This window comes from Oryx dammah, unplaced genomic scaffold (assembly GCF_014754425.2).
Source record: "Oryx dammah isolate SB20612 unplaced genomic scaffold, SCBI_Odam_1.1 HiC_scaffold_11163, whole genome shotgun sequence".
In the NCBI taxonomy this organism is placed as follows: Eukaryota; Metazoa; Chordata; class Mammalia; order Artiodactyla; family Bovidae; genus Oryx; species Oryx dammah.
Window position 1 is genome coordinate 4251972 of NW_024080556.1, and position 14876 is coordinate 4266847.

Genomic DNA, 14876 nt, shown 5'->3' on the forward strand with positions numbered 1-14876 from the left:
AATAAAGTTAATAATATTTTCTTCTTGTCTACTAGTTTAATAAAATATTGGCCTACAAGTCTGGGGATGAAGATGTGATAAGCCTTAAAACTTAATTGAATTGTGGCTTCAAATTTTGTCCTGAAGTTTTTCTCCTCTGGGCCTTCCATCTCTGCTCTGCTACATGTGAACTTTCTTTGCAGGCTTACCACATGGCATGGCTAAGATGATGACTGGAAGCCTGAGGCTGATAGCCTACCAGCTTAGAAAACCCCAGTTAGAGAAGAGTGCTACTTTCCCTCAAGCCAAATTCCTCAGATTTACAGTGATTTGCTAGCTTTTTATCATATGCCTATTCCTGAACCTAATAGCAAGTTGAGTCCCTGATGGCCAAAGCTGGCTTATTTTGGACTCCAGCTGCTAAGGGTGGTATCAACCTGGGGAGAATCCTGGGGACTGAGAAAGGGAAAAAGTGGTTCCCCAAAGAAATGGTGGACAGTTCAAAAGACAAAATAAACTACCACAGGTGTTATTTCAAAATAGTGGATAGGTTAATTCACTGAAAAATCCTTTTACTACAAAGGAAAAATAAAACATAAAATGTATTAGAAAATGTTTTTAAAAATTACGTATCAAAGACATAGCTGTTGATTAAGATATGATTAAGGTGCCTTTGATAGTGTGCAAAGAATTATAGGTAGATCAATAAAAACAAAGAACACCTTTTTCTTTGAAGTACATTTAAACTGTCAGATTGTGTTATACCCAAGGTTGGTAGGAGGGAGTGTTGACTGAGCAACCTTTGATTAATAATGCAATGACAGCACAGTCATGAGTAGGAAGAACTGAGCAAAGTTCTCAGGTTTGTGTGACCCTGTGGTTCTTACTTTAGAGTCCATAATACCAGAAGAGAAGCATGTGTCCAGAGAGAGTTTTAAATGGAAATAAAGGAGATTCAGAATATGAAACTCAAACAACAGGATGAATCAGTTCCAAGACCTAGAATGTGCCCGCTCTTCACTCCTAACCAGCTAGCTCTTTTTCAACTCTAGCCTGTGCTGACCACCTATCCTGAAAGAGCAAGGGGCTAGAGGATCGGTTGGCCCAGCTGATGCACTGGCAGTAATGCTTTCAGCTGTGGAGCAGAAGGAAGATGGGGATGCAGGTGAACTGTAGACAACAACAAACTTACTCACAAGGAGCACTCAGAAGACAAGTAGAGGACAGCAACCAGCTCCAAAGCAGCGCTCACCAAGGGCAGACGAGAGTGGATTCGGAGAGAGAACCCTGAAGAGAGCTCTGAGCTCACGGAGCCTGGAGGGAGAAGTCCTTTCTTTGAGATCCTATCACCTATGCTCACCAGCTTTGAAGAACCAAGTCGACTGTTTTCTCCCTGAAGCTCTCCCAGCCCATTGGCCACACGGAGACACCAGGGTCCTTGACTGTGGTTTCACCCACACTGTTGGTGGTCAGGAAAGAAAGATCCTCAAAGCAAAATTAAAGGTGTTGTAACCATGAGAAAAAAGAACACATATATACGCATACATACATAAAACCCCACAAAAACATAGGTCTCAGACTGTTTTGCTAGCTGCAGGCAGAAAATGGATTGCATTTTGAAAGAATGAGTAACATTTCTCAACTTCTAGGTATAATTGAATAATTTTGAAATTCTATAATGTAGTGGATTGTGGTGCAAGGATGGAACTTCTGTCATTGCTCTTTTTAATGTACAGTCATTTCCCAAAAGCTTAGAGAAAAATCCTCAAGTGCCATCAAGAGGTCTTTGCTTTGTTTCCTAAGGCCATCTCTCCATCTGGGGGGACACCACCTGTAAGTCAATATTACTACCCAACTGAGAGGAATATAAATAAGTCCTCCCACCAGGAACAAGTTAGAAAAGAAGCCAAGACTAGAAAACCGAGATACTTAGTCCAAAGGCATCTCAGTCAGATAAAGGGGAGGAGGCTGTATAACACTTAAGGGATAAACAGCATCAGTAGCTTGGTTTTAAGAGAGAAAATTGGGAAATAACTAGGCTTTTTACTAAGCGCAACAAATCCTGCTAGTAGTAGACTCTGATTTGTAAGATACTCAAAAAGAGACTTAAGAAGCTCTTTTCTAAAACACAGACAAGAGATGCTCAAAGAGATGATAACCAAGTATAAGGGCAGCATCAATAGTGGAAAATGGTGCCTATGGAGAGAGCACAACAAATTAAGCCACAAAGAATTTTAAGATAGTGTGAGGAGGAACCTAGCTCTCTAAACAGCTGAACAATAGAACCATCTTGGGGAAAATGACCAGTGAATAAATTAATCAAAATATGTATTTTAAAAAGTCTCTGCAATTAAATGTGTATCTTTAATTGAACTATAAACCAAAATTCCATGAGCAACCTATTTGCTTTGTTTTCCTTCTGTTATTTTTTAATGAACTCTTTCCTTAAAAGTTACAAATTAAGAACCATAAGTATATACTCTCTGAGGCATAAATACCTGACTCAAACAGAACCTAAAGAAGGATGGACCTTTGTCTTTGCCTGGTTGCTATCTGGTCCCCAGGGAGGAAGAACCCTTGGCTCCCATTTAGCTCATTTACTCTTACTTGCTATATATAGACAGAGCAAAAGGGGAACAACAGAATTATTCTGGGATAATTAATAATAATCATCATCAATAATAGAGTGAGTTGGATTTGTCAGACTACATAGATGTAAGCCTACCCAGACTAAGTTTTGTACTTAGTTGAAAACCCATCCTAAGAAATCAGGAAATGAATAACTCTGAAACTCTATCACTGTCTACAGCTATCTGTCCTACAGTAATAAAATCCCTTTGCGAATAGGTTTTCTCTCCCTTGCCAAAGTCAGGTAGTAAGAGCGCAAAGAAAAGAGCAAATCAAGGGTCCAGGTATGGGGGGAAAGTGCCACTGTCCTAGTAACTTCTGAGACCCTGCAGTGCAGATCTGGCCAGCCCTTTGTCAGTCGAGAGAAACCTGAGGTTCCCACTGTTTAGCTGATGTGAAAGGTAAGCAAACTGATGAGAGTGGAGATGTCCTGTTTTACAAGATAGATGAGTCAAGATGCATTGGGCTTTGTGCAGTTCTGATCCCAAAGGAGCTTTGGAAACTCAGTCACTCTACATTTCTCCATTTACCAAAAAAAAAAAATAATAATAGTAGTATTTACCTCCCCTTTTACTTCACTCCTGAGTGTTCCAAATTTAGCTCAGCAGTGAGGTAGAAGGGGAGGTAAATATTATTAATTAATTTATTATTTTTTTGCCAACAAAGGTCTGTCTAGTCAAGGCTATGGTTTTTCCTGTGGTCATGTATGGATGTGAGAGTTGGACTGTGAAGAAAGCTGAGCGCCGAAGAATTGATATTTTTGAACTGTGGTGTTGGAGAAGACTCTTGAGAGTCCCTTGGACTGCAAGGAGATCCAACCAGTCCATCCTAAAGGAGATCAGTCCTGGGTGTTCATTGGAAGGACTGATGCTGAGGCTGAAACTCCAGTACTTTGGCCACCTCATGTGAAGAGTTGACTCATTGGAAAAGACCCTGATGCTGGGAGGGATTGGGGGTAGGAGGAGAAGGGGACGACTGAGGATGAGATGGCTGGATGGCATTACCGACTAGATGCACATGAGTTTGGGTGAACTCCAGGAGTTAGTGATGGACAGGGAGGCCTGGTGTGCTGCGATTCATGGGGTCACAAAGAGTCGGACATGACTGAGCAACTGAACTGAACTGAACTACCTCAAAGATGTCTTCTGAGGAATAACCAACAAATCTCCCACCATGCCCTTCTTGAATGATGTGATAAAAGCACTAGTAAGACTAAAATTTAACTTCTTTTGAAAAATGTTTCTCTGTGCTATTGAAAAATACAGTTACAGCTAGTCCTAAATTTAACTTAATTATTAAAGTATAAGCAAGTTCCAAGTTCTAAATATATGAATAGAGTTTAGCAACTTTAAATATTAAAATTTGGCATTTAATTTGCAGTCTTACATGGTAAAGCATTTCATAATATCCTTGTGCCTTTTATTAAAGTGACTTATAGAGACAAACTGTAAGTAGCATATTGAAACTTATTTATTGGTTTAGGATAATAGCATTGCTCAGTCATGCACTACATGTTCTTATTCTGCTGCTGCTGGTGCTGCTAAGTTGCTTCAGTCATGTCCGACTCTGTGCGACCCCATAGACGGCTAGACCTAGTCAAAAATGACAGTGACTACCAACACAAATGATGTCCTATAGTCAATAGAAGAAGGTCATCGGGTCATAAGAAAACATACACATGCATACAATTTGTCTTTAAATGAAATTTCACTGCTTTGCCCCTATCATAACTTCAAGCTATTAAAATCCTAGTTTAAAATGTACGTATGTATCTAATGAAGAACTTGTGAAATATTCGCTTTTAGGTGGCTGCAGAAGATTTGCTATTTTTAGTTCACATATATTTTCTAAACAAAAATGATCTCATCACTCTTCAAAAATTAGAAATTTATCCACATTACTCTGAGCAAAAAGAAGATAGTTTTTTAACAAAATATGATTTCAAAGTTCAGTATGAAAGAAGAACATGAAACATTAATGCTTAGTTTCCCTGGAAAGTTCTCTCTTGTACTTGTTCACTCTATCAGCAAAATCAACTTATACAATTAACTCTAACAAAATATGCATACAAAAATCAAATTATACCCTGCTAATATCTTCAGTATAATTTTGATTCTTAAATGAGATAAAGCTTAATAAATTAATATATTTAAACAAAATATTGCTGATAAAAGTGAGTTTCTCTACTGAGGGAAAGTTTGAAACTAAATAAACAACTATTTATGTTAGATCTTAGTTGTAATTCCTAAAAAAGGGAAATGAAGTACATTTGTTCATTTCTAATTTTCTATATTCTGACTAAGGTGATATAAACAAATCTTTTAACTGAGCTGAAACCATGATACACATACACACCATTTAAATCTTACCACAATCTCAGTTCCCTGAAGGTCTTCTGAAAAAAAATTGAATTGTCTGCAATAATAATGAATTTCAGTGTTTTGTACCATCTAGACTGGAATGAAAATGGCCAAATAAGTATTGACACTTTCATTTCATATGGTTTATCATTTGCAATATATTTTGTGGTTGTATTATTGAGCAAAGTATAGACTTTGAAATATGGAGCTTTACTTTATGCTTTGGCACTAACCTTCCACAAGGTCAAAATGGATTTATCATTCACTTACGAGAGACATCTCAAACTCTGTAGCCCACTGGGGCAAAGAAAAATAACTTTTTAAAACAATTTGGCCACCTATGATATGCTCGTAAAAATTATAATACAAGTCTGGGTAATGTCTCGCAATTCTTTTTCAGTATTGATTGATTTTTTTAAAAGACTAGAGTTACATTCAACAGTAGTTAATGGAAATCCAGTCACAAGTATTATGACCCACAATTCAAGTTCTAGGTGATTGTCTCAAATCACGTTGTCAACTGTGAAAAATGAAAAGATAGTTAAGAAGCTTTTTTATCAGTGCTGGAAACATTTCTATATTTCAGGTAAGAAACATATGCAGTGCATTTTCTCATAGTGTAAATCTAGCTTACAAAACAGCTGATACAGCAGCAGTCTCTCGCTCGCTCGCTCTCTCATTTCCTTTTTTTGACATCCAGTTCCTGAATTTTCTATTGTGATTCTAATAGTAGTCTACATATCGATGAGCCAATACTGATACATGTGCCACATCCCAGACTGCACACAGTTCCTCTGAACTGAACTGATGGGCTCAGTTCCTTCATCATCTCACGGATGTGATTGACAGTTGCCATCAGAGCTGCCACTTAAACTGCCCATATGCAGCAGTAAGCCAGGCAATCAGGATTTACAACAAGCAAGGAGAATCTTATGTTGTGAGATCAGTGAAGACTTTGCCCTGTGTTTAGGGATGCCTCATGACTGAACTGAAAGGAGCAGGGGCAGACTAAAAGTAGGAAATAGCTAGATCATAATGCAGAAACTAAATACCAAAATCCTATGTTTTATAGGATGCATACTACAAAGTGTCTCTCTTTCCTACAACTCTGAGCTGTAGGAAAGCTGACTGCTTTCCTACTGATTGCTTATCGTGGTATTTTCCAATTGAAAACATTTGACAGATAAAAAGTCAAATAAAAATTTATTATAAAAACAGAAATTCTACCATACTCTTCCTATTAAGTAACAATTTAAAATTTCTGTTTCAGAAATGTATCTATTAAACAAACATCTTAATGAATAATTAAGCAATAAAGATTTGCCACAAATCATTGTTGGAAATGACTGGATTTTTTGGAGTTTTAATATAATGTGATGCTTTTGATTTCATGCTCTCTAGCAAAGAGTCTTCTATTCTTATTGTACTATTATGAAATAGATATTGTGCTATTTTTTATTGTTTTAAGATGAGCAATTAAGTTAAAATTCCCTGATACCACCTTATTTTAAAGAATATACATGTAACAGATCTCTATGATTTAAATATTTCAAAGTCTGTAGACAATTTTACTTCTGGAGACTGAGTCCAACAGTTCTAGAATAATGTAATACTGTGGGACTTCAGGAGTAGGAATTACAACAGATTTGAAAAGATTGCAACAACACAAATACATTTCTGAAAGTTCAGTGCAAACTCTATTTAATAATTAGAAGAAAGCCCTGATTTGAAGCTAAATCTATACATTTCCTCATCTTTAAGTTTTGTCTCATTCAAGGTTTCTTGATTCTTTTTTGCTTTGTTTCATAGATCACCTTGGACATAGCCTATATTCCCTTTCTCAGAATAATATTTTTAAAAGAATAAAATAGGGTTTATAATTAAAAATAATATATATGTAGTAGGTGGCTGATAGATTGAGTTGTGGCTGGAGTCCACACACACATCCCACTTTATGTAAAATAAAATTACCAAGAAAATAAAATTTCCAAAGGGCTTACTAGCAACAAGGTGGCCTCTTTTAGAATCAGGGGCAAATACAGCATCTATTGTATAGCTTCCCTTGGCAGCTAACAGTATCAGGTCAGAGGCATTGCTAGACTTGAGAAGCGCCTTTCTGATGTGCCAGTTTGTTTTATGCTAGTGGCTTTTACATCAATTTAGAAAGAATGTAAACAAATAATCTAAACCTTTAAAAGAAAATATTTATAGACCTCTGGGTCCCTCCTGATTCTAAAGCCCAACCCAGCCTGAGCAAAATTACACCTTTTTTTTTTTTTAAAGAAAATATCCGTGTCAGAGACCAGAGATCTGAGCAATACCTTCACCTTCAAGCATCTTCCCTGGTAGCTCAGATGGTAAAGAATCTGCCTGCAATGTGAGAAACCTGGCAATCCCTGGATCAGGAAGATCTCCTGGAAAAGGGAATGGCAGCCCACTCCAGTATTCTGCTTGGAGAATCCTAAGGACAGAGGACCCTGGTGGGCTACGGTCCAGGGGGTCGCAAAGAACTGGACACGACAGAGCAACAAACACCTTCACTTTCAGCATCCTTGAAAGAACATTTCTGACAAGTGTACACAAGAGACATCATTCTGATATTCAAGTAAAGAGTTGTCTGTCTGTGACAGAGACTCCACTGTGGCTCGTCTCTTAGACATCCTATCACACAGCTGGTGGAGAAGCCTGACCTCTGTGAAGAGACTGCCAGCAATCCGGACCACCAAAGTCTAATCTCCCTTCCTCCATTGTAATAGGTGTGTCAGGCTGTGGCCACCCAACAACAGGGGATTGCTCAGGCTCGCTTGTGGTTAAGCCGGCTTCGGTAAAAGCAAAAGTGATGAGTGTGATTTCCTGGCTGTTGTCTTTGAAAAGTGAGTGTACCCCTTACATGCTCTATTTGCCCTTCTCATTGTCTGAAACTCTGATGGATCAGCAGCTCCATTTTTTATTATCAATTTTTTATTGAAATATAGTTGGTTTACAATGTTGTGTTTGTTTCTTGTAAACAGTAAAGTAATTCAGTTTTATATATATATACATATACACATATATATATATTCATTTTCAGATTCTTAGCCATCGTAGGTCATTATAAGATATTTATTGTAGTTCCCTGCACCATACAATATGACCTTGTTGTTTATCTAGTTTATGTATGGAAGCATGACTCTGTTAATCCCAAACTCCTAGTTTATTTCTCCCTACCTCTTTCCCCTTTGATAACCGCATATGTTTTCTGTGTTTGTGAATCTGTTTCTGTTTTTTCCTTTGTTTTTCATTTGTCTTGTTTTGAGCTTAGAAACAATAGAAATTTATTGCTTACAATTCTGGAGGCTGGGCATCTCAGATCAGAGTGCAGGGTCTGGTGAGGGTCCTTTTCTGAATTACAGACTTCTCATTTTGTCCTCATGTGGTTGGTAAGGGCTAGTGAGCTCTGTGGAGACACTTTTGTTCTTTCTTTTTTTAACTTTATATTTTATGTCAGAGTATAGTTGATTAACAATGTTGTATTAGTTTCTAGTGTACAGTAAAGTGATTCAATCATACATATACATGTATCTATCCTTTTAGTCCCTTGGACTGCAAGGAGATCAAACCAGTCCATTCTAAAGATCAGTCCTGGGTGTTCTTTGGAAGGTGTTCTTTGGATGCTATAGCTGAAACTCCAGTACTTTGGCCACCTCATGCAAAGAGTTGACTCATTGGAAAAGACCCTGATGCTGGGAGGGATTGGGGGCAGGAGGAGAAGGGGAAGACAGAGGATGAGATGGCTGGATGGCATCACCGACTCGATGGACATGGGTTTGGGTGAACTCCGGGAGTTGGTGATGGACAGGGAGGCCTGGCATGCTGCGATTCATGGGGTCACAAAGAGTCGGACATGACTGAGCAACTGAACTGAACTGATACTTTTTCTAGGTTGTTATATAATACTGGGCAGTGTTCCCTTTGCTATACAGTGGATCCTTGCTGGTTATCCATTTTAAATGTGCAGTGTGCACAGAGCAATCCCAGACTTCCTAACTATCCTCCCTCCCGCTCTGTTCCTTCCCTCCGCCCCCACTGACCATAATCTCATTCTCTAAGTCTGTGAGTCTGTTACTGTTTTGTAAATAAAATCATTTGTTTCATTTTCTTAGATTCCACATATAAGTGATATCATATGATGTTTGTCCTTTATCTGACTTAGTATGATAATACTAAGTTTAGTTCCACTCTTTTTGTGGCTGATGGCCTTATTTCATTCTTTTTTATGACTGAGTAACATTTCATTGGATATATATACCACATCTTCATCGATCCATCTGTTGATGGACGTTTAGGCAGCTTCCGTGTCTTGGCCATTGTAAATAGGGCTGCTATGAACAGTGGGGATGTATGGATCTTTTTGTATAAAAGTTTTCATCTTTTCCAGATGTATGCCCAGATGTGGGATTACTGGATCATATGGTAACTCTATTTAGTTTGTTTGAGGAACCTCTGTACTGTTCTTCATAGCAGCTGTACCAGCTTATACTCCCACCGGCAGGGTAGGGTTCCCTTTTCTCCACACCCTCTCCAGACTTTATTATTTGCAGACTTTTGATGATGGCCACTCTAACTGGTGTGAAGTGATACCTTATTGTAGTTTTGACAGCAACTCCATTTTGACCGTGCACACAATGACTACTCTAGAAGATGGTGAAAAAACAGCCCAGAAGAAAACTCTTCCCTGAATGATTGGGTGGTGCTTGGTTACCTGTTGATCACCTCATCCTTCCCTAGCATGACTGCATGACAGAGTTAAGCTCATAAATTGTTTGAATTATTGAACTAGGGGGACACTTTATTATAACAGTTCAGCCTACTCTAACCAGTATATCTCTTGTGTATATAATATCTAATCTCTATATACCATTCTGGGACTATATACTCAAATAGTTTAGTGAACAAAGCCCCAATTCTGTCCTGTTGCTAGAAGTATAAACAGCACGAGGAAATAATCTGGCCCATCACCCCTCAGAGAGGTCAGGGCCTTGAACTCTGGGACAACCTTTGTATAACTTACAGAATGACTGTAGTACTAATCCTATATATACCATTTACTAATATTAGTTTAAAAGATAATTCCTCTGTTTGGAATACAAGATTTTATTTGAAGTATTTCATATATTAATGTTGATTTAAAGTTCTAGTCAAGTAATCTAGAAAGAAGAAACTATTCATTAAGAAGTTCTTAACACTCATTTACATAATTTAAAGATATAAATCTTAGCAAACCTCTCAATAGAACCTCCTCTACAATAGACCACTTCAAGTAATTATAATAATGATGATAAATACTATATATTACTACTATTACCATCACCATCATCACTTTTACTATTACTTTTTATGAGCACTATTGACCAGGATTCTACACTATTGCATTTACTATGTACTAATAATTACTATATACTAATAATTCAATCTTGTCATTCAATTTATGTAATGATCGGAACTCAGTATCTCCAGAGGCAGGTGATTGTATCATTGTATAATCTTACTGTTGGAGGTTTTTGGTTAAAAGTTTGAAATTAAGCTATAAATAAAATTTAAGATCAGTCCTTTAAAGTGTGCTCTGAAATAGAATGCAAAAAAAAAATGAGTTATATTTGAAAATAAAGGAAATCGCACATTCTTTCTTGATCCACAGCTCATTTAGTTAGGTTTAGTGTCCACTATTTGTTTTTGAAGCCATTTAAAAACTAACCCCTTGTAATGATATAGCATATAATGTAAAATAATATGACAGGCAAGGGCTCTGTGGACTTATTTTTCAGGAAAACTCCCTTATTGAAGGCACACAAATTTTCATGGCATAAAATCAATTATAACACTCAAAAAAAAAATCACTGTTGGTTGCAACACATACCTCAAGATTAAAAGTGCTTATCTATTTTTATGGTTGTCAAGGAAACCTTTCCCTGGTTTTCTGGTGAAATACATTGCATGAGAGATAAACAGAATAAGCACCAAAGTATGAAATAAAATCCATACTTTAGAACATCTAGTTTTTAAAATATTCATGAAATATTTTAAAAACTTAATGTTTTAATTTTAAACTCTTTCATATAAAGCTTTCAAAAATCAGAATAACAACTTTGGAGTTGGTATCCTGAATACTAAAAAATTAAATCCTCAACCAGCATTATTTATACTATCTTAAACACTGAGAGAATACAAATGAAGTTGGACATAATTATGCTTATAACTCTTTAACTCTTTTAAACTATAATAGAGCAGATAGACCTATACAACTAGCAGATCAAAATAATATTAGCAAAAGTTTGTAAGTGTTTTAAAAGACTATTTGCATAGTCATTATGGAGAAGTGTTGGTGAGATTTTAAATGACATTATGCAGTTATGCAGATTTAAACTGGTAAAATAATTTTTCTCAAAAGATATTAATGTAAAGATGGATAAAATACCATAGATTGCAATTCTATGTAAACGCTCAAGAAGGAAGAAGCAATGGCATGGGAAATACTTTGGGCTGAAATTAACCTGGGTTTGAACTGCGCAAGGCTGAACAGGAACCACATCTCATTGTTCTGTCTGCACTGTCAGGTTCTAAGCAAAGGGTCTGAAAAATCATAAGTGTTACTCGCTCAGTCACGCCCAACTCTTTGAGACCCCATGGACTTCAGACTCCTCTGTCCATGGGACTTTCCAGGCAAGGATATTGGAGTGGTTTGCCATTTCCTTCTCCAGAGGATCTTCCTGACCCAGGGATTGAACCCAAATCTCCTGCATTCAGGCAGATTCTTTACCAACTGAGCTACTAGGGAAGCCTAGGGCGGTGGGGGGGCGGGATAATCATAAGTGCCCAATAAATTTTGGTAAAAGAATTCATCTGATTCAATCACTGAAAGACAGTTGCTATGAAAGTTTGTTCACATTCTGGCTTCAAGTTTTCATCTATAAATTATTGATGTTGAACTAAATGATCCCTTCCAAGCTTACCAATCTGTCATTCTTACCAATTTATAGTTGTCATCCAGTTACTTAAGCCACAAACCAGAGTCTCCTTATTCCTCAGCTCTTACATCCAGTCCAGTCCGTGGCCCCAGTAGGTAGACCCTGCTACCTCTAATATCACAGGAATCCACCCACTTTCTTCGGTGCCACTGTTGTCACACTAATCAAAGCATTCATACTCTCGTTACTGAATAATAGCATGCCTGTCATCACCCTCCATTTCACTGTCTACTGGCAGGCAGAGTGATTGATTAAAATAAAGATTCAGTCACGTATCAATCATATTTAAATTCTTTCCTTGGCTTCTCATTGACCTTAGTTTAAGTCTCTGAAACCTAAACATCTCACAGAAGCCCATCATAATCTAACTTCTTTCTCTCTAGCTCTTGTCTCTTTTTCTTGTGACTCCTCCCTTCAACTTTTTAATGCATTGTATTTTCTCCATGCATTCAATGTATTATATTTTTGTCCTCTTCCACGACTGTTTCTTAGACACTATTTCTTCTGCTTGAAGCCTTCTTGTCTTCCCCTAGGTCTAGACTTACAAAATCTTATTCATCTTTTAGGTCTCATCTTTTTACCATTTAAAATAGGTTAGGTTCCCATAATATTCATTTATTTTCAACAAAATATTTCTGTTTTGGCAGCACTCATTATGCTTCTGTACATTCTGAATATCTTGCTCACAAAGCCTTAAAATGTATGAAATCAGGAACCATATCTATTAATCCCTTGTTTATAGCTGAATCCTAATATTCCAGAAGAGATCCTGTGGTTTAGTAATTACTCAGTTTTTGTCATTCAGACCCTGCATCTTCTAAATTAGTGTTTTCTCTATAGAAACTGAATAAGGTCACCAAAATTTCAACAACAAGGTAAAAAAGGAAAGAGTCATTTAGCACACCCCCTGGTTTCCTTTCCAGTTCCACTACTCTTCTTTACATATAGATCCAGACTTGGTACAGGGCAACAATGTGTACCTAATTCATCTCCCCAGCCTTGCTTCTAGCTATTACTAGCCACTAGGAGAAGGCAATGGCACCCCCCTCCAGTATTCTTGCCTGGAAAATCCCATGGACAGAGGAGCCTGGTGGGCTGCAGTCCATGCAGTGGCTAAGAGTCAGACACGACTGAGCGACTTCACTTTCACTTTTCACTTTCATGCATTGGAGAAGGAAATAGCAACCCACTCCAGTGTTCTTGCTTGGAGAATCCCAGGGATGGGGGAGCCTGGTGGGCTGCCATCTATGGGGTCGCTCAGAGTCAGACATGACTGAAGCAACTTAGCAGCAGCAGCAGCAGCAGTTACTAAGATGTTCCCTAGGGTGTTCTTCTTCCCAAATTAATTCTCTTGAGGAAAAGCCTTTTTTTACTTTTCTCTTTGTATTTCCACCTTCTTCTGGGCTGAGTAAGAATGTAAGCCTGGAGGTAAAGCTGCTGTCTTTCCTGAATGAAAGCTGCATAGTAATTACAATAGAATGAGAAGAATGGATGAGCCCAGTTCTCTTGCTCAATAAAACAAGAGATGTCACTGCCTGTTCTTAAGAAGTTTCTATTTTGTATTGAAGTATAGCCAATTAACAATCTTGTAGTAATTTCCTGTGGACAGCAAAGGGATTCAGTCATACTTATATATGTATCCATTCTGCCCCACACTCCCCTCCCATCCAGGCTGCCACATAACATTGCGGAGAATTCCTTGTGCTATACAGTAGGTCCTTATCTGTGTAATCTAAAAAGAAATGATACAAATGAGCTTATACACTTATAAAATAGAGACAGACTCACAGACTTAGAGAAAGAAGTTATGGTTGTTGAGACAGGTCAAAAAAGGTGGAAGATAGAGGTCAGGAATAGTTAAGGAGTTTGGGATAGACATATACACACTGCTATATTTAAAATGGAAAACCAACAAGGACCGACTGTCACTGCCTTTTGAATTAAAAAAATAAAATAAAATATAGCAGGCTTTGTAGTCAAATAGAGCTTCTACCAGTTATCTACAGTATAAGTTCCTTAGATTTTTGGAGACGTCATTTCCCAGTTGTAAAGTGAGATGAATAATATCTACCTTGGAGAAATCTATGAGGATTTGGAGATAAAATATTTAAAGCAATAGACATTTAAAGAATGGCAATTACCATTCAAATAAGAAATAGAAATTCACAATAATATACTCATCTTAGTTATGACAACCAAATAAAAATATTTGACTCTACACAGCAACTTTTCCATAGCAAATTTTTAAATTTTTGATGACATGTTTAGTTTTCTTCTATAGATATATTCTCATCTGGAGGTTAGGGAGGAGGCCACAAGCCCCTTTGAAATTTTTAAGAGCTCCATGGACCTAATCTCCAGAAAACAACACACATGCAAAAGTTTTATGGTCAGTTTTAGGAGATTATGGGTTCTCTTAAGTTTTCAGCCCCAAGATTACATTATACTCCCTGATGAAGAGTTATGCAGTTCCAGTGGGCCATCCTGATGTAATAATTTCACATATAAGATTATCCTGTGAAATAAACTCTAAGATATATGTCTTATATGCCTTTAATAAACTCTTTATTTCTTTATCTCCACATCTACTCCATTACATAACGATTGTATAATTTAGAAAGGAATTATTTTAGCAAATCAGCATTTAGAAGTCAGTGTTGTACATATTTCTGCTTGGAAATGTTAAGTTTCATTTAAACTTTGTTAGAGAAAAGGGAAAAAGAAGAGAAGGCATCTAGACAAGGAAAACTAAAATCAGTAAGCTACAATGCAGCTATCTACATGTGATCCAATGTTCCACTAAGGAAAAGAACAAATAAAACTCAGAGTGATAGCTCCACAAGAAAGAATTACATTTCCACCAAAATATTGCTGAGATTACCTATGGAACTGCCAGTAGTTGTAG